Source organism: Polypterus senegalus, chromosome 4 (genome assembly GCF_016835505.1).
Source record: "Polypterus senegalus isolate Bchr_013 chromosome 4, ASM1683550v1, whole genome shotgun sequence".
NCBI lineage: Eukaryota > Metazoa > Chordata > Cladistia > Polypteriformes > Polypteridae > Polypterus > Polypterus senegalus.
In genome coordinates this window covers 34,266,119-34,289,072 of record NC_053157.1, presented here as the reverse complement: position 1 = coordinate 34,289,072, position 22,954 = coordinate 34,266,119, and positions in this window count along the sequence as shown.

Genomic DNA, 22,954 nt, shown 5'->3' with positions numbered 1-22,954 from the left:
GCTGAATCTTGGCTATCAAACGGGAACGCCATCAACAGACATTTAAACATAAACCCAGCATATGCAAACTTAAGAAGAACATATTCATAATAAATAAAACTTTACAACCAATACCCCCCCTCCATCACACTGACAGCCCACCGCCCCTTCACTTCCAAGTAATTTTTTGCTATATATTGCCTTTGATTCTTGTAAGTCTAAGCATTATCCTCTGATGAAGGCCCCTAACAGGGGCTGAAAGCTCCTGAATAAAACTACTTTATGAATTCATTTTCTCCCTTTGTGGATCTCCAGCTGCAAATATATATATATATATATGTGTGTGTATATATGTCTACATATATACCTTGTGGAGCCGACCCGGACACAGACAGGCGGACATGTTGTTAAATACCACCACACGTTTTATTTACAACTATTTACAAATATAATAATGGTCACTTAGACCCAGTCCCGTGCACAAACCCCAATAATCTCAGTCCTGGACACAAATGCATTCTTTTCGGGCCGCCTCCAATCCTCTTCTGCCTCGTCCTACTTCCACCCGACTCTAGCCTCGAATGGAGGGAGACGGCCCCTTTTATACATGACCCGGATGAGCTCCAGGTGCTTCCGACACTCCCCCGTTGGCCACGCCCCGCGGCGGAAGTGCCGGCTGTTCTCCCGGCAGCTCTCCGGGTATCGTCCTTATTCTTCCCCCCAGCACTTCCTGGTGTGGCGGTAGTGCTGCGGTAACAGGTCCTCAATGCATTGGGACATCTCCTGGCGGTGACCACGGGCCCCTACTGGGTGGGGCTTCCATGCCCTCAACCCGTGGCCCCCAGAGCAACCAGGAAGGCGACCCCCACATGATCTAGGGTGGGCCTTGACCCTCTTCCGGTCCCTCACGGCGTCCCGGCCAGGTCGTTGCCCCTGGCATCCCTGACAACCTATACCACTACCACCCAAGACAGATAATGCAGATAATGATTTTTTCTGGGAAAAATTGTCTCTCCCCATTGAAAGAATTCCATGATATTCTCGTGGGGTGTTTGCCGAAAGAGCAGAAAAAAAATAATAATAATTTGGACTTCTTTGTGTGGGCAGCCAATGAAGTACAACTGCTTTAAAAGCTTACAAAGGAGTATAAGATTACCAAAGCCGTGGAAAATATAGATCAGGAGTCTTGCTTAAATAATGCACAGTACCCATCGACTGATGAAAAGAAGTTAGGTAAGGACTGTTTCTACAGTAAGCAACAAGCTTGGACACATTTTTTCCCAGTGCCCCATGATGTTTTGCAAGGCCAGAATGACATCACAGAGCTGTAGTTGCCAATGTTACAGATTAGTAGTGAGCTAAAAATTAGCAGAACTCTTCCAAATACATTTAAACACAAAACACGCAGAAGGAAACTGAAATTGTGTTTGTATGTTCATGTCTTAAAGGTAATTTCTTTTTGTATGGACTTGTACGTGACCTATTTATAATACATGATCCTACGATCCTATTAGTAATACCCAGAGTGCTCTGCAGTTAGTGCACACAGTAAGGGGTGAAGAATCCACATGCTTTATTGTTGTGCTTCTTTGTTAGCAGCGGCAGTGAAGAGAAGTGAGCACTTGCTATCTAATATGTGGAATGCAATTCTTGGTAGGTTCATGCTTCCTGTCTGCTATACTCTTCACGAAGTTTTACTGTTCTGATATTAAATTCTGTACATTTTATTTCGGGGGGCATGCTATCACTACGGCCTCACAGCTCAGGTCACATTTTTGGCCAAAAAGCATAGCTGACTGACATTTCTGGAGCCATTAGGGATACCTAAAAGACCATTGAACCATTATAATCTACTCTAAACTAGATTAGTTTTACCTTCCTCATATCCTTCATTGCATTTTGTTGAGTTTGGCGAAGTTCCAACACATTTCCTGAATTCAGTGGGGTTCGCTCATCATTGTGCTGAAATGTAACTAAAGGGCTGTTAAATTCCTTAAGAGATGAGATCTATTGAAACCACAGTGTAGATTTATAATATTTGTATTGGTTAATAACAAAGCAGCCATGGAAATCCGTCTTCAGGGCAGGTGTTTTTTCCATGACATATATAAAGAATTGGAAACCTAAAAAACAGACATCCAAAAGCCACATCTTACCTATTCTCAATCATGCTAGTGTTATTATTTTTATGGTATATTCAGTAAAGCCTGTCAAAGAAGAGCAATATATATTAAAACTGGAGAGTGCACCTTGAAAAAGAATATATGCAAACTCCTCCAACTTATGATCTGGGATGGCAGTTACGGCATTGTTTTGGTTTTTTTTTTGGCTCTTTGTACAGTTTTTAAAACAGATCAGATCATTATTTCCAGCAAGTGGAGTTATTAAAGGTCATCAGCTATCAGAGTGCGTCAACTCTTCAGGCTTTACAGGACACAAGGAGGGTGAGGTGGAAAAGGATCTACCAACACAAGTTAGGTGACCCATGCTGTGCCGCTATGGAAAGCTGCAGATTCTTGCACTTGGAGCAGGGACAATGCAACTTAATCAGACTGACAAGAAACAGACAGCAATTACAGCACACAGCTACATCTGCTGGGGTCCACTCCGCCAGAAAAAAGTATATTTTCATTTTTTTTTTCATTTTACTATAATTTCTTTACCTTCTGTTTTTCTGGAGTAGTCTTTGTAAACCCCAGAATTGTGAATGTTTATCCCCAAAACAAAACCACACACACACACTGAATCTTCATTTTCCTACAAAAGAAAATCATGCCTTCACCTTTTACATTTCTAGAACATTAGTCACTAAGCTATAAATGCTGAGATGTCCAAAGAAATTAAAAGCAGTTGTTTAAGCTATATATTTTAATTAAAATTATGCATGAAATCACACACTAGCATTATTACTAACTTCAGGAAACAGCAAACCTTTACTATTGTATGTATCAACCATGCATCAGAGAATAAACTATTCCTAACTGCATTATTCTACCATTCATTTTTGTGAATTTCTATTTAAAACTATTTTAAAATACATACGGTATTAATGTGAATAAATATTTTCATTTAGTATCTCTTTTCATTTACTATGTGTATTGAATATTATTCAAGGATTATTTGGGTACTATACATTGAGAAATGTCTTATTTTGTTATTATTTTGTTATTTTAAGTGGAAGAAAACAGCTAAATAAATGCCTATGACTTTTTAGATTCAGACATTGCATATTCATTTTTACTTTTGTTATCTCGAAAACATCAATCTGCAAGGGGAACCCCTAGATACTGAGTTACTTTTATATAACTATATTAAAAGCATTTATTAAAGGCATTAGCACTTGAGAAGTCTAGTCAAAAATAGGGACCCCATATAAAAATAAAAATTGTTAAGGACAAAGATGATGAAGAAGATTCTTATTATAAAATTCTTTGTACAATGAAAATTTAAGCAATACTTGCCTCGTGTTAGTTTCTTATGTGAACGTGAAACTTGTAAAGGTCAAACATATACAGTGCACGTGTAAAGTTTTCTGACTCCTCCACTCTTTTATATTTCTTACATTGCAGCCTTGTGCAATGTGTGTGAATTTTTTACACACATCAAGCAACACTTGAAACCCCAGAATAATGAAGCAAAAACAGAATTTTAGAAATGTTTTGTCATTTATTTAAAAAAAATTGAAATACCCCATTGACAAAAGTATTGAGACCCTGTACTATGATACTTGAAATTTGCCTCAGGTGTATCCAATTCTTTTGATTAGCATTGAGATTTTTCTAAACCTTTTAAATATTTATATATACTGTATGTATGTATATATATATATATATATATATAGTGGCAGACGACCTGGGACCTTGCCCCAGAGATGCCTGGAGAATGGAAGGACCAGGAGAGAAGCAATACCTTCCCCAGGACACAATAGTGCAGACCTCCTGTTTTACATTGGGGCCATGGGACTGGAGCTTGGAAGCTCAATCCTGTTAAGGGGCGCTTGGACATTCCTGGAGCCTTGGACCGCAGCACTTCCGACACACCAAGAAGTGCTACAGGAAGAGTGTCAGGGAGTTGGGAGGCAGAGGACAGAGCTTGTGAGAGAGGAGTGGAGGTGGCAGTAAAAGAGAAGGAAGGAAAGGACTGAGTATTGTGGGATTTGTGCACTCTGTATATTGTGTGTGTGAAGAAGAAAAATAAATGTATATGTTTTTAGACTTGGGTGTCCTACATCTGTCTGTGATCCAGGCTTAAAACTTCCACTATATATATATATATATATATATATATAGTGATATATGGCCAGCCATTCATCCCAGCCAACACCCCCAGGCCACCAGATGGAGCCCTTCCTACACCATGGAGGTGCCCCGAATTCCAGCAGGGCATCATGGACATTGGAGTTTTCCTGTACAGCCCTGCTGGATAACGTCAGGTCCGCCAGGGGATGGTGCAGGGAGGCCCAGAGACTTGTATTTTCCCTACAGCCCGTAAGTACGTCCCAGTCACATGGAGAGAGGAAATGACGTGCTTCCGGGTTGAAGAAGAGGAGTTTTTACCTGACCCGGGTCATGGACTATAAAGGACTCTGGGAAATCCCAGATGAACGAGCTGAGTTAAGAGGAAGGGTGACAACGCGTCTTGGAGAGTGGAGGATTTATTGTTATTGTTATTGATTATTGATTTTTGAGTATTGTGGAGTGGAGGGTGCTTTATGCACTGTATAGTTCAAATAAATGTATTGGACTTTTACCTGGTGTCTGGCATCTGATCTGAGGGTTCAAGGGGACGACAGCGCCCTCTATTTGTCACAATATATATATATATATATATATATATATATATATATATATATATATATATATACTAATAAAAGGCAAAGCCCTCTCTGACTCACTCACTCGTCACTAATTCTCCAACTTCCCGTGTAGGTAGAAGGCTGAAATTTGGCAGGCTCATTCCTTACAGCTTACTTACAAAAGTTAAACAGGTTTCATTTTGAAATTCTACACGTAACAGTCATAATGGTCGATAACGGTTGACAACGTCAGCCATGTTGAACTTTCTTATTCATGGCCCCATCTTCACGAAATTTGGTAGGCGGCTTCCCTGCGCTAACCGAAACCAATGTACGTACTTATTTCTATGGTATGACGACACTGTCAGCCGCCATATTGAACTTTCCAACGTCACTAATTCTCCAACTTCCCGTGTACTTATTTCGGTGGTATGATGCCACTGTCGGCCGTCATATTTAACTTTTCAATGGTCTCTGTTACTTATGGGCCCATCTTCAAGAAATTTGGTACGCGTGTTCCCAACGCTAACTGAATCCTACTTACGTACATATTTGCATCCATAGCTTGCAGCTCGGTCACCGGGTGAGGCGACGTTGGGTCCCCCATCCCAACGCCTCCCACGTTGTTGGCTGCCTGCCTATATAAAGCCATCCGTCGCCCGTCTCTACATTCCTTCCTTGCTTCGCCACGGAATTCACGTCTCCCTGCTGATAACTACAGCCTTTTTATTTAATCCATGGCTTCTCCGCTGTTTTATTGTTCATTTATTACGATTATAGTTATTGTTTAGGTATTTTAGACTTACTTTACATTGTTCAGGTACCCATTTCCCCCCTTTATCATTCCAACCGTACCCTCATTAACATGTCTATCGAGGTGATCACCATTGATCAAAGAACTGTCACTTACCGAGTGGTTTCCATGCCCGGAGATGGCACCTGCCTTTTCCATTCTCTGTGTTACATATTGCACGGCCATATCAGGCTCACTCTTGATATCCGGAGGAACATTGTGTCTTATGTATTGAATGACTGGGACAGGTTCAAGGTGTGGACTGATGACGGTACAGGAGATAATTATACTACACAGGAGCACTATATGCGTGAAATGCTTAAGCCCTTCACCTATGGTTCTGCATGTGAGTTGATGGCTGCCGCTGAATTGTTCGGTTGTCGCTTTCAAGTGTACTGAAATGGCCAAATATTTTACACCTTTCGACAACCGCCAATGCCTCTTAAACATCTTAGATTGACAGATGACGATTTCAGTAGTGGACACTTTGATATTTATGAATGTTTAAACTCTCAAAAGCTGGATGTGAAGTTATCGATGAAACCGGTTGTACTGTATACTTACAACGCTTAACAGATGCCGAATGTCACTTCAACACAAGTCCTACAAATACTGTCGTAATTGAAACAAACCATGAAACTCAAACCGATTATGACAGCAGCAATCCAAGCTGTGAGATTTGAAACAAGATTACTTTTCACATGGCCAACTGTACGTTGCATGCTCAAGAGTAAGCTCAGCACACAGCTTGGTCATATTACAACCGGAGGGCTGAACTGACAATGTGGTATACAAAGAGATCCTTAACAAATAATTATTGGTATATTTTTCCTCAGTTTAAAAAGGTTTAATTTTCTTCTTAATAAAAATTTTAAGGTAGTACTTCAGCCATGCTGGTATTTTGCTAGTATATATATATATATGTATACAGTATATATATATATATATATATATATATATATATGGCACAAGCATGCATGCACATGGAAAATTAATTAATTACCCACCTGACCTTGTGCTACATTCTAATGCCTTCACCTCTCTACCCTCTTCAGAACAAAAGATTGACAGCCACTCCATCCCTGACATCACTTTGATGTCCGTCCACATGGACCCATCCCTTCCTTCCACTTGATCACTTAACCAGGGAAACAGTCGTCTTATTGCAGTTCACTAATGAACTTGCATCTGAGAAGACATCCCCACAATTTATTGGTCTGTTCATTCAATTATACATGATCTTATCTTTGTCAGTCTGATCTTTTACAATATAATTGCACTAACAGAGCTCCAATCTTCTTTTTTGTTTCCGATCTTTCCATATTGCTGCTTTGCACTTTTTTCTTCCATCAAGTAGATGAAAACATGTTGTACTACAGTTTTCTTTATTATTATTATTTCAAAGGATCTCATGTGTTTTCTGACTCAGCAAGGGTGAGGGGAAGGGCTTCGTTAAGGTTTGTTTTGATTCTTTGCTTCAGTATGTAGCTAATTACACATGCATTCAGCCAGCATAAGAAATTAACCATGTGGTGTGGTGGCAAGTGAGCAAGTGCATGGGGATCAGTGTTACGTATTTGGTGGCAGTGCTTATTATGGTCAACTAGTATACTACAAATGAATATATTGCAATTTTTTACAAATGTTTGCAAAACCAACTAGAGTAAGGTTTTAGGTAGTGACATCGCACATGCGCAAAGCAGACCAAGCAGTGATCTAAAATGGGTGGTTTTGAACACTAAAATTGCATATGTGTGAAAGTTCTGCACATGGTGGCTACAGCTCTGTGATGTCATGTTGGCTTTGCACAGCATCATGAGGCACTGGGTAAAAATGTACCGGGTCGGGTCTTGAAACCCAAAAAAATCGATCATAAAATCAGACCCCAAATTGTACGCCCATTGATAAATGCAACACTTAGATATATTTTTTTTACATCTTCTTGCCTCCTCCAATCTCACACTAGTTTCTCAGACACATCGAATTTTGTTGCAGCAGTGCAGTTACCAATTTATTTTTAATTCACTTCAGCAACTTTTAATTTAAAACCAGCTTCATATTTTCTTCAGATCGAATGCCCCATTGTAGATAACGGATGCTCTTCCGATAAAGGTGTATGTGAGTGTGAGATACAAAAAACAAAACAGTGCAAATGTGCTTTCGGAATAGTTCGGGTATTACCGTTTGATCACGTAGGCTCAATACATAGCAAAAAAAAGGCAGTGTACTCCGTGGTTACTCTCTCAGGTGGGTGTTAGCATATCATAATCTTTTGGACCAATAGCGTGAGGTTTCCACATTCGACTTATTTGACCAACATTATAAAATACCGGAAATTATATGGTAAAATCAAGTCCTGACTTACCCGTGGGAGAACTTAAATGCAAGTATATACGGTATGTCTAAGCCAGCTGCATAGCAATGTTCCAGGTAAGCAGTCAGCAAACAAGGTCATTGGCAAACACAGCATATTCAATATGAAATAATGGGTTAGCAAGTTTCACCGACCAATGACAGTCGGAATCCACTCTGTCTATGGCAGGGATTGATGGAAGGCTAGCACACAAGGCCAGAAAAAACTGTGGTTAAGGCAGTGGTTCTCAAACTGTGGGGCGGGCCCCCCTAGGGGGGTGCGAAGTAACAAAAAAGGGGGCACGAAGATGTGAAAAAAGAAAACAAGAATCAAAAATATAAAAATACATCTATTGAAACCAAAAAAATGAACTTAAACTACATTCTGATACTAGAAAAATAAATATAGAGTTAGATAAATGTCAATAAAAGTAGGTATAATAAAATATGCATCTATGATATATCATTAATTAAAAAAAGAACAAATTGGTATTGGTGGACTCCTTTCAAAAACACGTTAGGAGGGCGCGATTAAAACTGTTATGAAAACTCGGGTCACAAATACTTAAAGGTTGAGAAACGCTGGGTTCAGGTGCACATCTACACTCACACGTAGTGGCCAGTTTAGATTCATTAGGGAGTCGAATGTGCGGCTTTAGCGTGTTGGAGGAAACAAAGAGAACATGCAAGTTTCAGATGGGCATGGAGCTAGGAATCAAGTCCTGGTTCTGTGAGCTGTTTGCACTAACCACCGAGACATCATATACCCTTGGCATGGTAACGTAAATATTTTACATAGCATATTTCTCCGAAAGGCTGTAGCTTGAACTTGGGCTTGCCGATCTTAGCTTGGATGTAGCTTTAGTTTTCGGTCCTTTCGGACCCCCTTTATTGTTGGCCATGTTTATATATGCTTGCATATACTGTAATAGTGCCCCTCAGGTCGGATAAATACAGGATATCTCAGGATAATAAGCAATAATATAAAAAATAACACCGCTGCTAGCGGAGCTCCACTTCAGACGTCCAAGTCTCGCAACAGACGAGACCAAACCTGTACATAGCAAATTTCAACAGTGAACAATAGCTAATAGTTTTAATGCCTTCACTGTTTATACGTTAAGTGACTTGGTTGGAGTTATACCCTGTGAGAAAGAGGCAGGCACTGAATTTACAACATTCTTGTTTCAAGTCCACTGCAAAATATATACCTTTTAACATATAAAATGGATGAGTTCATCCAATTTGGAAGATGTGTTTTTCATTGCATGCACATCTTTCATGTTTAAAACAAATTATCATAGACTATGGATACTGTAGTAGTAGAGCATCAGAGACAAAAACAAATTCATCAGTGTGGCTCCTCTTCAAATGTAAATTGCTAATTTCGAAGCGAATGCTTTTAACTTTTTTTAAATGTTAGGTTTTAATGTTATGAAGCTGGATAAACTCATCCTTGTAAATCAACGTTTCCTGGTCTATGTGTTACAAAGAAATTACTAGGCACTGTAATTTGTACATGCCAGAAAAGTCAATTAAACCAAATGGAAGTCTAATGTTTCATGAGCGCAGTGAAACCACCGGCAATTACACCTTGTTTCGCTTACCTTTTGTAACATTTTTGTTTAATTAACCCCCTTCCCATCCACCCCTTTCAGTTATTATTACTTTGATCGGTACATTAGTTACACTTTGGATTCTGGCATAATATCATGATGTTGTTTAAATTTCTCCATGGGCAGTGGCTCCTCTGAACTGCAACGCTGGATTCATTACATTTGCCAAGTAGATTTTTTGATCCCAGCTCACACTGTAGCTTTGCTTCGCCCACCCCCAGCCCGTCCTAATGAAACAGAACAATGGAAGCTGCCAGACAGCTCAGAGGTCATTTGTTTTCTTAACCGGCAATGAATATTGCTTGGACAGGTCACTCAAGGCTACTCAAGAGGACTCATTTGTGACTTGGGTGCAGGCTGAGTCAACTCTTTTTGCGCTTTCTCCCTTTCCACATAATACATTAAAAATGAAAAATGAGAGCTTGCCTGATAAATTGATGTATGGTGGGGCAAAGCAAGGTTAGCACTGATTGTGACACCCAGGACATGACCTCATGACCGAAAAAAACAAGGTTTTGATGATAACACCAAAATCTCTTCAATGCAAGGTGAAGAAAAAAAATATATTTCAGATGAAATTTGCAATAAAGATTGTCATGACTTAAGTTGATCACAATATAGCAATTTTATTTGAAGAACTTAACTTTTCTTCAGTCATTTCTGATGAATTACATTTCTGTTGCTGTGTTTGTTTTTAGTAGCGTGCACATTGTGTGCTATTTGCATTTTTTTTATGATGAATGTGAAGGTTTTTTGTTTTCCTGCTCTATTCAAAGAGATCGCTTCTGTTAAAGGTGAGGATACACTTGTGAAGTAGCAGGAGGTGCTTTTCTGACACATTACTTTTCGAAGTAAATAGCCTGCTGATACTGTTGTGCCATGACAGCATCATTGAGCCCCGCTAATCGCATCAGTCTTTGAAAATAGTATGAGGCTAGTGATGGAGGTTTTCAACAAACAGCTATATACACACAGAAAGCCAACCTCATTCACTGTTATTCTGAAATACTTGGGTTTTTCAGGCATTCTTCTAAACTGTTATATATTAAGAAGGCTTGGAGAGGCTAAATAAAAGGATAACGTCTTGGTCTAACTCATTTACGTTTCCTAATTTATTGTTATGTCATTTTATGAGTCGTTTAATCCAGAGCAGAGTCACAGGCTGTGCCAGAGCCCATCCCAGCTATCTCAGGGCACAAGGCAGGAACAAACCTTGGACAGGGCACCAGTTAAATGCCAGTCAAATGAGAGTTAAGTGCCAGCCGCACACAGAGCAGCGCCCTTCTCCTGCTGCTTTAGGGAAATTAACCAAAAACAGCCACTTCTCTGGAAATAAATGGAAGGGCAAAGCAATTATCTAAGCATATATAAGACTGAGTTGACTCAACAATATTATCGGCAGATTATTACTGTAAGGAACCAACGTAATCAACCTTCAGCTGAATGACGTGTGAGATAATTAACGCGGGAAAGGGCCAGCTGCCCTAACTAATATGAATATATGACAGGTTTATAAATGGACAGTGGCGTCGGGAGGTGGGAGGCTGCAGTGGCCTAAAGCCCCTGATCTATCAGTCCCTTATATTCATGAACAATTGCAGTAGGCCCCTGATCTTCTTGCTCATTGTGTATCATTCATATTCCTGTTATAAAATAAATCTGTTCCTTTCCAAGTTCTTACTTATACATATAATGTTAACAAATTACTGTGTTTGAACTAATATTAATATGGGGAGCATTTAGTTCAGTTCTTTTTCTCCTTTTATAGGGTAATATCGATACTGATTTCATTCTAGTGTTGGTCATTTTGTATTAACAGATATTTTTCAATCGCTAATTATTGGATATTCCTGTTAGTCACAGACCCTCCACCACTAACACACATCAATCGAGGCCATTTTCAAATCACTTGAATTGCAGTCTGCTGTGTATGGAAAGCCATGGCGCCACCACAGGCTCCTTTGTGCTCCGTTTTTTAAACTATAGTGATGTCAAAAAGCATGCATTTAATGGAGTCTACAAACACGTACAGTATAACTGCATTCTATTACCGCTATTACTTTTCAATGTGACGCCTTGTTACAGAACTATTTAATAAACAAAAATATAACAACTGACTCTTGGATGAAGTAAATAAAAAATGCAAAACACTCCACCTTTTATATCAGATAACTTAGTCAACAAACGCACCTGAATGGTATGCCATGCAGACATTGTCTAGCTGGCTCTTCTACACCGGCTTAAATAACTGCATGAGAGCAAGTCAGACATGTGAAATTATAAAGAATAATACAGGAAGAAAGATAGAGACAGAAACAATTCTAATTTCTGTAGGGACATTCGTATTGTAACCTGTTTAAATTACAGAATTGTTTAAATTGTAATAGAAAATTCAAAGAAAATCAAAAGATGTTATGCTTCTAGACAATGAAATAATATAAAATAAATGCAGGCCTTAAGGCATAATGGGTATAAATAATCACTGAATGGGTGAATATCTTCTTTATATATAATACGCTACTGTGGCTGTTCGTTTGTCTGTCCAGGATTTTAAATCACTTGTAGCTCGTAAACCGTTTGACATATTAACCTGAAATTTGGTACACATATACTACATGACGTCTACTATCCACTTTCAGGGTGATCATTGACCTCCAAGGTTATTCCTCTTTTTATGTTTATTTTATTTTATTGTAGAATCAACTCTCGGCAGTGGCCAGCAGGGTGGACATACGGCGCATGCGTACAGGCGCCGTTCTCATCGCTACCAGCTTCGCCATCACTTCCTCTACCTCTTCATATCTTAAATCATTCTTGAGGTTGATTGAAGAATTAAGTGACCGCTTAAGTGAAAAATTAAGGAAAACGTACTAAGTAATTGCAACACAAAAACTGATTTAATCAGTTTTATTGTGAAAAGATACTGACGAAAGAAGAGAAGGAGCAGGCTGCTAGGGCGGAGAAAAGAAGAGCTGCTCAGGGAGCAGCAACCACATCAACCTCTGAGCAAACGAATGGTAACCGTACAGAGAAAGAGAATGAAAACTAGGAATGCTCACGTCAAGTGTATTCACTGCACGTTATCATGCAGTGTGCTGTTACTGGTCTCTTTATATATAGAATCCAATGTCTGTCTGTCTGCTTTTCACGAGAGAACTACTTAACACAGCGTTTCTCAATCTTTAAGTATTTGCAACCCGAGTTTTCATAACTGTTTTAATTGCCCCCTCCTAACGTTTTTTTGAAAGGAGCCCACTAATACCAATTTGTTCTTTTTTAATTAATGATATATCATAGATGCATATTTTACTATACCTACTTAATTTTTATCAACATTTATCTAACTCTATATTTATTTTTCTAGTATCAGAATGTAGTTTAGGTTAATTGGTTAATTGGTTACAATAGATGTATTTTTCACATTTTTGATTCTTGTTTTCTTTTTTTCACATCTTCCCTAGGGGGGCCCGCCCCACAGTTTGAGAACCACTGACTTAACAGATTAAAATCTTTTTTTTTTATAATTTGCTTGAACATTCTGGTAATGGAATAATGTGGGTGAAATAGATTTTATTTTAGTAAAAAAATACAATTTTTGATACTGTGTAGTGTTATTAATTATAGTTCTTTGTAACTTTTTGTATTTGAAACATAAATAAAATCAAGTTAAAAATATGATACAGGTTACATGATTTTGCAACCGTTGTTAACAGGCGCTAAGGTCGCCCTTTCTGACTATGAAATATGAAGCACCATTGTGGATTTCTGTGACTTTATCATGATTAATTTAACTGTTCTGTGAGATTTCATTTTTCTGGCATTCAATACCGTGGGATTGAGCCATTAGTGAAAATCGTTTTTCTTACTTTGTTAGCAAATAGCAAAAAAAGTGTCTTGTCAGTCAGTCTATAAATCAATCTTTCTTATATGCAGTAGCTTTATATCACAGTCTGCTAAAATATTGGACTTGACAAAAAACACTTTTAGAACTTTAGAAAACTTTTAATAAGAACAGGCCATTCCGTGCCACAAAGCTTGCCAATCCTATCCACTTCATTTCTCCAAACCCTTGATTTTTCCCTCCTGCCAATGCCCCACCATGCTGTTTGTGCAACTTATATGAATATTCATGGGAAACTCTCCCCACCCCCCTCCCATTCGTTTGAAATATAATTTAGGTACGACTCATGTTACTGTCCAAGGGAGAATCAACATACAACTTGTGTGTATCTTCAAGGCAGAGGCGCCCTGTCCTGCTATTCAATCAGACACACAGTGGGATGCAAAAGTTTGGGCAACCTTGTTAATAGTCATTATTTTCCTGTATAAATCGTTGGTTGTTACGATAAAAAATGTCAGTTAATTATATCATATAGGAGACACACAGTGATATTTGAGAAGTGAAATGAAGTTTATTGGATTTACAGAAAGTGTGCAATAATTGTTCAAACAAAATCAGGCAGGTGCATAAATTTGGGCACCGTTGTCATTTTATTGATTCCAAAACTTTTAGAACTAATTATTGAAACTCAAATTGGCTTGGTAAGCTCAGTGACCCCTGACCTACATACACAGGTGAATCCTATAATGAGAAAGAGTATTTAAGGGGGTCAATTGTAAGTTTCCCTCCTCCTTTAATTTTCTCTGAAGAGTAGCAACATGGGGGTCACAAAACAACTCTCAAATGACCTGAAGACAAAGATTGTTCACCATCGTGGTTTAGGGGAAGGATACAGAAAGCTGTCTGTTTCCACAGTTAGGAACATATTGAGGAAATGGAAGACCACAGGCTCAGTTCAAGTTAAGGCTCGAAGTGGCAGACCAAGAAAGATTTCGGATAGACAGAAGCGACGAATGGTGAGAACAGTCAGAGTCAACCCACAGACCAGCACCAAAGACCTACAACATCATCTTGCAGCAGATGGAGTCACTGTGCATCGTTCAACCATTCGCGACTTTACACAAGGAGATGCTGTATGCGAGAGTGATGCAGAGGAAGCCTTTTCTCTGCCCACAGCACAAACAGAGCCGCTTGAGGTATGCTCAAGCTCATTTGGACAAGCCAGCTTCATTTTGGAATAAGGTGCTGTGGACTGATGAAACTAAAATTGAGTTATTTGGGCATAACAAGGGGCGTTATGCATGGAGGAAAAAGAACACAGCATTCCAAGAAAAACACCTGCTACCTACAGTAAAATATGGTGGTGGTTCCATCATGCTGTGGGGCTGTGTGGCCAGTGCAGGGACTGGGAATCGTGTCCAGGACGCATGGATTCCACTCAGTATCAGCAGATTCTGGAGACCAATGTCCAGGAATCAGTGACAAAGCTGAAGCTGCGGCGGGGCTGGATCTTTCAACAAGACAACGACTCGAAACACTGCTCAAAATCCACTAAGGCATTCATGCAGAGGAACAACTACAACGTTCTGGAATGGCCATCTCAGTCCCCAGACCTGAATATAATTGAAAATCTGTGGTGTGAGTTAAAGAGAGCTGTCCATGCTCGGAAGCCATCAAACCTGAATGAACTAGAGATGTTTTGTAAAGAGGAATGGTCCAAAATACCTTCAACCACAATCCAGACTCTCATTGGAACCTACAGGAAACATTTAGAGAATTGGGAGAAATTTGAAATAACTGGGAGATGGTAACTGTTTAAAGAACGCAGAATAAAAGGCAGAGCCTAAGCCAAAGGTAAGTAACACCAAGTGTCAAGTTTGAAAGGGAAAACCAAAAAGAATAGTCATGTAAAAAGAGCCAGAGTCATAAACGGAAGATGAACCTCACTACAGGGAAACTTAAACATAAACTCCTGTGTGCTATAATTCTAAAGCACATGAAATAGTAAAAGCTTGGTAAGGACCTAAAAGGTGTCCCACAATACCAGGCCAGGATATCTTCTGGCCTGCCTAAACACAGGCCTTCCTCCAGGCAGCCTTGACCCTCAAGCAACAGGCAGGGTTCTCCTATATCCTCACAGGCCCAAAATAAGCTTGAGCTCTTAAAGGTCCAAATTTGTCTTTACAGGTCCACACAATCCAAAAAAGTGGGCAGAGGAAAAAATCTCTCTGGTCAACAAAACTAAGTACCTGAATATTTTTACATAAATATCATAAGCAAATGAAACCAAAAAAAAATTAACATAATGTGATTCATTACATCTACTATATAAAAAAATGCTAAGGTCTGTGTGTGTGTCTGGTTCCTTTGAGCAATCTGATTGGTCAATTTGGTTTTGGTCATGTGATCGAAAGAGGAAACGTGAATGTAAGACAGATGAGGAGGAGATAAGAAGTAAGAGGCAAGCTAAGAGTCACCTTCAAAGATGGGAGCATAAAAGTGGACAGACACCTCAAAATGACAGATTTTAAAAAGGGGACTTTATGGGAACGTGCTCGAGTAAGGGATCGCCAGTCAAGAGAGGTCCAGAGGATACTAAGGAAAGGCACTAAAGGTATACAGAGGGCAAGAGATATCAGATATTTATAAGTGTATTCTTTTACATGGGTAATGTGGCTAGTTTAAATAACAAAACACCTAAACAAAAAAGAAACAAACTTAAGGCAGAGCAACACCTCTACCCGTGCCATAACACCATGAAGCCTCAAGGAAGCTTTTTTCTTTTCCACAGAGGGTTAATTCTCTATGCAGGTTAATTAAATTAATTAAAATATTTATAAATGACCAGGAAATTCAGAAATAATTTTAAAAGGCACAAAATCATAGCACAGTCATTATGTAGGCGTGTTGTTCTAACATAGCTAAAATTATTATTAAAATTCAAATTCAATGTTATCACATTTCTGACATTTTCATGAATATACCATTTTAAAAACTATGCAGTGATTTTACATATTTGTTTGTTTAAATTCTTTTCCAGCAATGTTTTGATAAAACAATTTGTAAATGACATATGTATATTATTATGCAAAAAATAACTGTTATACTAGTAATGACTATTTCAGCAAACTTTCAAGTATATTTATGAAATATAAACAGTAAAATTGCATCCCATCAATTTTGTGTTGAACGATCCAAAATTCAGAGTAAGGTGTCAGCCTGCTTAAGATTTCTTACTAATGAATCCACAAAGTGTCTCTCCAAAGGAGTCTCTCATTTATTTTGTAGTAATCTGGCTAACCAGGGCTTTCTCGGCCATCTGTCACTGAGAAATGGATTTGCAGGGGGCAACAATGCTGGAGTCAGACGATACAAATCAACGTTTTTCCTGTGTGCAAGACAGCAACAATGCATCCCAGCATCAAGAGAGGAGTTTTGACATAACAAAACATGCTTGTTTGTGAGCCTAGTCTGAACTGAGGGGCCAGGGGATTTCTAACATGTTTAGAGTTCCAGGATGTTAAAACCAGACCAGGTCTGAGCTCACATTAACTTCTCAAGATGCCGGTCTGCTTATGATTCTGAGGATTAACAAAATAACAGTGGGAGGTTAAGCTTTTAGTTACAGGGCCCTGAAGCTGTGGAATGGTCTGCCTGCTGCTATAAGAGATGCCCCTTCGGTCTCAGCTTTTAAGCCCAGGCAGAAGACTCACTACTTCAGTTTAGCATACCCTGACTAGAGCTGCTGATTAGATGTGCATACTGCATCTCTGTTGTTAGTCATTTGTACTAAAATATAAGTAATACAATATTTATAAACTGTTACCAACCCTTGCCTAAACTGTTTTTCTTCTCGGTATCCTCATGAGGCACTTGGTGCCACTGCAGTACTGCTAAGCTGTTTGGCTGCCTATGAAAAAGTCATATCAGGTAAAGGAGCAGTGGAATCATTAGGTAGAAAAGTCCTTTCATCAGCTTGCCTGGCCCAGGAATGTCTCGGCTGTATAATGGCCAGTAGGTGGGCTGCTTGTTGGCCGGGGTCTCCAGGACTCTGACTGTGTCTGGCTTGTCTGATTCCTTTTCTACAATCTGGCCATGGATAGATATTGTTGTTTATTAGTTTTGTTAATGAGTTTCTACTTGTTTTTTGATGTATTTGAGCAAATCTGTATCCTTATATGTGATGGTTTTGTATTTAGTGTGTGGTATAATCTATTCTTGTATTTTACCTTGTAGTTTATACTGTTGAATTTCTGAGGTGGCCATGATAGGTTGACCATCTAGCTCTGCAAAGAGGATTACTTGTGTTCTGTGTTTTGTGTCTTGTATTTACTCCATGTCCAGCCTACTTGGAAGGGGCTATTTCTCTAGATTTCTTCCATTTTTTTTCCCCTACAAGTGTTTCTTTTTGGGAGTTTTTTCTTGTCTTCTTAGAGAGTCAAGGCTGGGGGACTGTCAAAAAACAAAGCCTGTTGAAGCCCATGGAGGCATTCCTCGTGTGATTTTGGGCTATACAGGAATAAATTATTGTTGTTGTCATTGTCTGTTAATTTTGTTTTCCTCGCTTTGGCGAAATAAAATAAAAGACGTTTAACAATTTGTGTTGCCTAATTTGATTTGTTTTGTGTCCCTTGGAACAATTATTTAAAGTCTGTCGACTAATGACTAGGCTTAAGAGATTCAGACTGATAACTCCAAACTCCAGAGTCTGATGGCTGCACATGGTCCTTTGGTGACATTGCCTTTCGTTCCCCTTTTCCGACAGCTTTAATGCCACAAGGACTGCACTGCGTCCAACCTCTCCAGATATCGACCTCTCTCTTCCACATATACACACACCTGAACTTCAAGCTATGCTTCCTTTCAGGCATGTTCCAATATTGGATGGGCTACCCCAGGGCTTATTTCAACAGATGGCAAAGCACTGTAATTGTTTATTTTGCTTTTTAATTTTATTTTGCATAATGAATTCTGATTTGTTTTATTATTTATATTTTAGGTAATTTGTTCATTCATATCAGTGCCTAATCTGATGTTACTCTCAGGACGTGAGATGTGAATCTCAATTGGTCTTTATCTATTAAAATACCTATAATTAAAAATTTTCAGAACACTGCCCTGGGAGTGAACTCCTGGGCCGCCAATCCTTATGCACCTGTGCCAAACACACTGCCATCTGCTTGGCACAGCATTTCTACTTTCACACAGAAACATAAACTTAAGAAGGAAAAAGGAAACAGGAGAAAGAAATGCTGACCACCCTTTCAAATGATGTCATTCTGCTAGACACATGTTTATAAACTGATGAAATTGTAGATGCCTGTGGTCGACTCTCCCAGAGAAGCATTCAGCATAACTATATCTGAAAGGTTACAGGAGAAATTCACTGCCTGAATTACAAGGGCATTAACAATGTGCTACAGTTCCCATGTTTGACATGCTCACGGAGCTGAACACAGGTGCTTGATGAGAAATAACATAAATGCGTACATGCATGCATAAATAAATGTACCTCCATTTTTTTCATTTGCTCGAGTTTAAAAATAACACTTTCAGCAGGAATGTAATTAGGAATTTTCGATCAATCATTCTGTTCAAAGACACCAGGTGTCCCTCGAATTGGTCTCCAGCACATTACAGAATAACCCTCGAGGTTTTTTGAGTGCAGACAGATGAGGGAGTGAGGGGGGCTGTGGTGGTGGAAGAAAAAGACGGGAAGAGTGAGGGTGTGGTCTGCGTGAGGAGTAATCCAGCTTTTCACTCCTTCTTGGTAAACATATTGTCAGCAAATCTTTCGAAGGACAGATGACTTCTGTTGATTAAGTTCAAGTCCTCATATTCTTGCTGTGGTTTTCTCCTCTTTCTTTAAGTCTAGTTGTATTCGTGCCGTGATACAGTGCCACTCTCTAGGCTGTTGCTCTGATTTTTAATTTCAGATTCCTAAAAGAAGAACTTTAATTATTTATCTAAACCATGATGATACAGTGGTGTGAAAAACTATTTGCCCCCTTCCTGATTTCTTATTCTTTTGCATGTTTGTCACACAAAATATTTCTGATCATCAAACACATTTAACCATTAGTCAAATATAACACAAGTAAACACAAAATGCAGTTTTTAAATGATGGTTTTATTATTTAGGGAGAAAAAATCCAAACCTACATGGCCCTGTGTGAAAAGTAATTGCCCCCTGAACCTAATAACTGGTTGGGCCACCCTTAGCTGCAATAACTGCAATCAAGCATTTGCGATAACTTGCAATGAGTCTTTTACAGCACTCTGGAGGAATTTTGGCCCACTCATCTTTGCAGAATTGTTGTAATTCAGCTTTATTTGAGGGTTTTCTAGCATGAACCGCCTTTTTAAGGTCATGCCATAGCATCTCAATTGGATTCAGGTCAGGACTTTGACTAGGCCACTCCAAAGTCTTCATTTTGTTTTTCTTCAGCCATTCAGAGGTGGATTTGCTGGTGTGGTTTGGGTCATTGTCCTGTTGCAGCACCCAAGATCGCTTCAGCTTGAGTTGACGAACAGATGGCCGGACATTCTCCTTCAGGATTTTTTGGTAGACAGTAGAATTCATGGTTCCATCTATCACAGCAAGCCTTCCAGGTCCTGAAGCAGCAAAACAACCCCAGACCATCACACTACCACCACCATATTTTACTGTTGGTATGATGTTCTTTTCTGAAATGCTGTGTTCCTTTTACGCCAGATGTAACGGGACATTTGCCTTCCAAAAAGTTCAACTTTTGTCTCATCAGTCCACAAGGTATTTTCCCAAAAGTCTTGGCAATCATTGAGATGTTTCTTAGCAAAATTGAGACGAGCCCTAATGTTCTTTTGCTTAACAGTGGTTTGCGTCTTGGAAATCTGCCATGCAGGCCGTTTTTGCCCAGTCTCTTTCTTATGGTGGAGTTGTGAACACTGACCTTAATTGAGGCAAGTGAGGCCTGCAGTTCTTTAGACGTTGTCCTGGGGTCTTTTGTGACCTCTCGGATGAGTCGTCTCTGCATTCTTGGGGTAATTTTGGTCGGCCGGCCACTCCTGGGAAGGTTCACCACTGTTCCATGTTTTTGCCATTTGTGGATAATGGCTCTCACTGTAGTTCGCTGGAGTCCCAAAGATTTAGAAATGGCTTTATAACCGTTACCAGACTGATAGATCTCAATTACTTCTGTTCTCATTTGTTCCTGAATTTCTTTGGATCTTGGCATGATGTCTAGCTTTTGAGGTGCTTTTGGTCTACTTCTCTGTGTCAGGCAGCTCCTATTTAAGTGATTTCTTGATTGAAACAGGTGTGGCAGTAATCAGGCCTGGGGGTGGCTACGGAAATTGAACTCAGGTGTGATACACCACAGTTAGATTATTTTTTAACAAGGGGGCAATTACTTTTTCACACAGGGCCATGTAGGTAAGATTTTTTTTCTCCCTAAATAATAAAAACCATCATTTAAAAACTGCATTTTGTGTTTACTTGTGTTATATTTGACTAATGGTTAAATGTGTTTGATGATCAGAAACATTTTGTGTGACAAACATGCAAAAGAATAAGAAATCAGGAAGGGGGCAAATAGTTTTTCACACCACTGTATCTAGCTGGCTCTTCATTTTTTAAGTTCAGTTCAGATCTTCTGCTTGCGGTGTGCTTTATAGAAGAACAACGTGCTAATAGTGTTGTGCAACTAGCACTATGTCAATGAACCAACTTGTGAAAGGTGTCTATAAATCCCTGGAATTGCAAACATGACACTGATTTAATATTTTATGACATTACTAGCCACGCTAGCTGTTGAAGACATCTCATAGGACTGGCAGGCAGCGTGGTGTAGTGGGCAAGGCTTGGCACTTCAAACCCTGAGGTTATGGGTTCATATCCCACCACTGACAGACACTGTGTGGCCCTGAGCAAGTCACTTGACCTGCCTCTGCTCCAATTGGAAAAGCAATTGTAACTAATTGTATCATAAATGTTATAAGTTGCTTGGATAAACGTGTCAGCCAAATACATAAATGGAGGAAGATTTAAAAATATTTGCTACCTCTTGCCCTACGTGTACCTTCAGCACCTATCCTCTATATTTGAATGTGTGAACCTCTCTTCACCAGTGTTCTCTTTCTCAAGCACACTCATATAAAGCCCGCTTCTCAGACTCCATCATTATTTTTGAGGTGCCTTTCTTGTCTCCTATCTGGTTTTATAAATTCCCTTATTTTGTCAGGATGAGTTTAAGATTGCGTGGACTGAGTTGTTGGGGATGTCAGACTACATGACGAAAGATTTCAAATGCTCCCAACTTGTTAAGCCTAAAAATCATTAGAAATGTTAAATAATGTTACTCGTTTATTATAAGTTTTTCTTATTTCAAGTCATTGGATTTAACCACCACTTATTTATGGATATCCAGTCTTTCATGACGGATGTCGACTTTTAATCAAAAGTAACTTTAGAGACTGTTTAGTTAATTTTTAAATAGGGAAGAGTTTACTCAACCCCCACTCCTATCTCTGGTATTATACATCTGTAAAATATACTAAAAGCCCATAATACAGGATCTGAACAACACTGTAGTACTTGATCCTGAAAAACAAAAATGAAATATTATACAAGTGATTACAACTTATTTGAATACAATCCATAATAATATAATATAAATAATTTATGACACAAAACTTCTTCTTTAGTATACCCAACTCATAAAACTATGCAAAGGTTTATTAAGACTTGAAGGCAGTAACATCTGACTACATCATCATTATCGTTGGCTTTGCCATCCGGCTGTGAATTTTGGGGGCTTTGGTTGGTTGATTACTCACTTTATTCATCTTTTCTGTTTTGAGTTTATTTATTATACACTACTTCTCAAAGTCACATCAGTTGTGGCAAACAAATCCTGATTAACTAGAAACACCAAAACAGTTTTTGTTCAGTGTTGTAACATGTCGTGACAGATGATCATTGAAACACTGTATACAAAACTGACTCTATATCTTCCGACTAGTGATGAGCAACTCTGAATTTGTTTCAAGTCGAGTTTGGTGGAAGTGCGTAAATGTTTGGGAATTTTTTTAGATTCTGTAAAAAGCTTTGAAGTCATTAGTGAAGGAAAATCTGTAATTAATTGTAATCGTGCAATGGTCACTGAGGGTTAAGGAAGTGACTGATTATTGTGGCCAAAAATGTGATCTGAGCGGTGTGGCAGCATTGCTTACCGCTGGGCCTCCCTGAGATAAAATTCTACTCTGTGTTCACAAAAATCCAAGTCATTCATCTCTCTCTGCCTCTCCCGAGCTCCAGTCAGCATGACTAACTGACACCTACAGGGCCTGTGATGCAAAGGATCAGATTTACATACTCGGTGGGCTCTCCCTGTCACTGCCTGATCTGCACTACATAGTATGGAGCATAACTGCTAATCTAGTAGTGAAGACATAAAGTACAGTGAAGGTATTCATAATATTGTCAATGTGATCAGCTAATGTAACCTTCAATTGAAAATACTATGTATGTGGGGTGCAGATCCAGCTGGAGTACCAATCTGGTAACATGCAACTATACACCATAAATTATTCCCTTC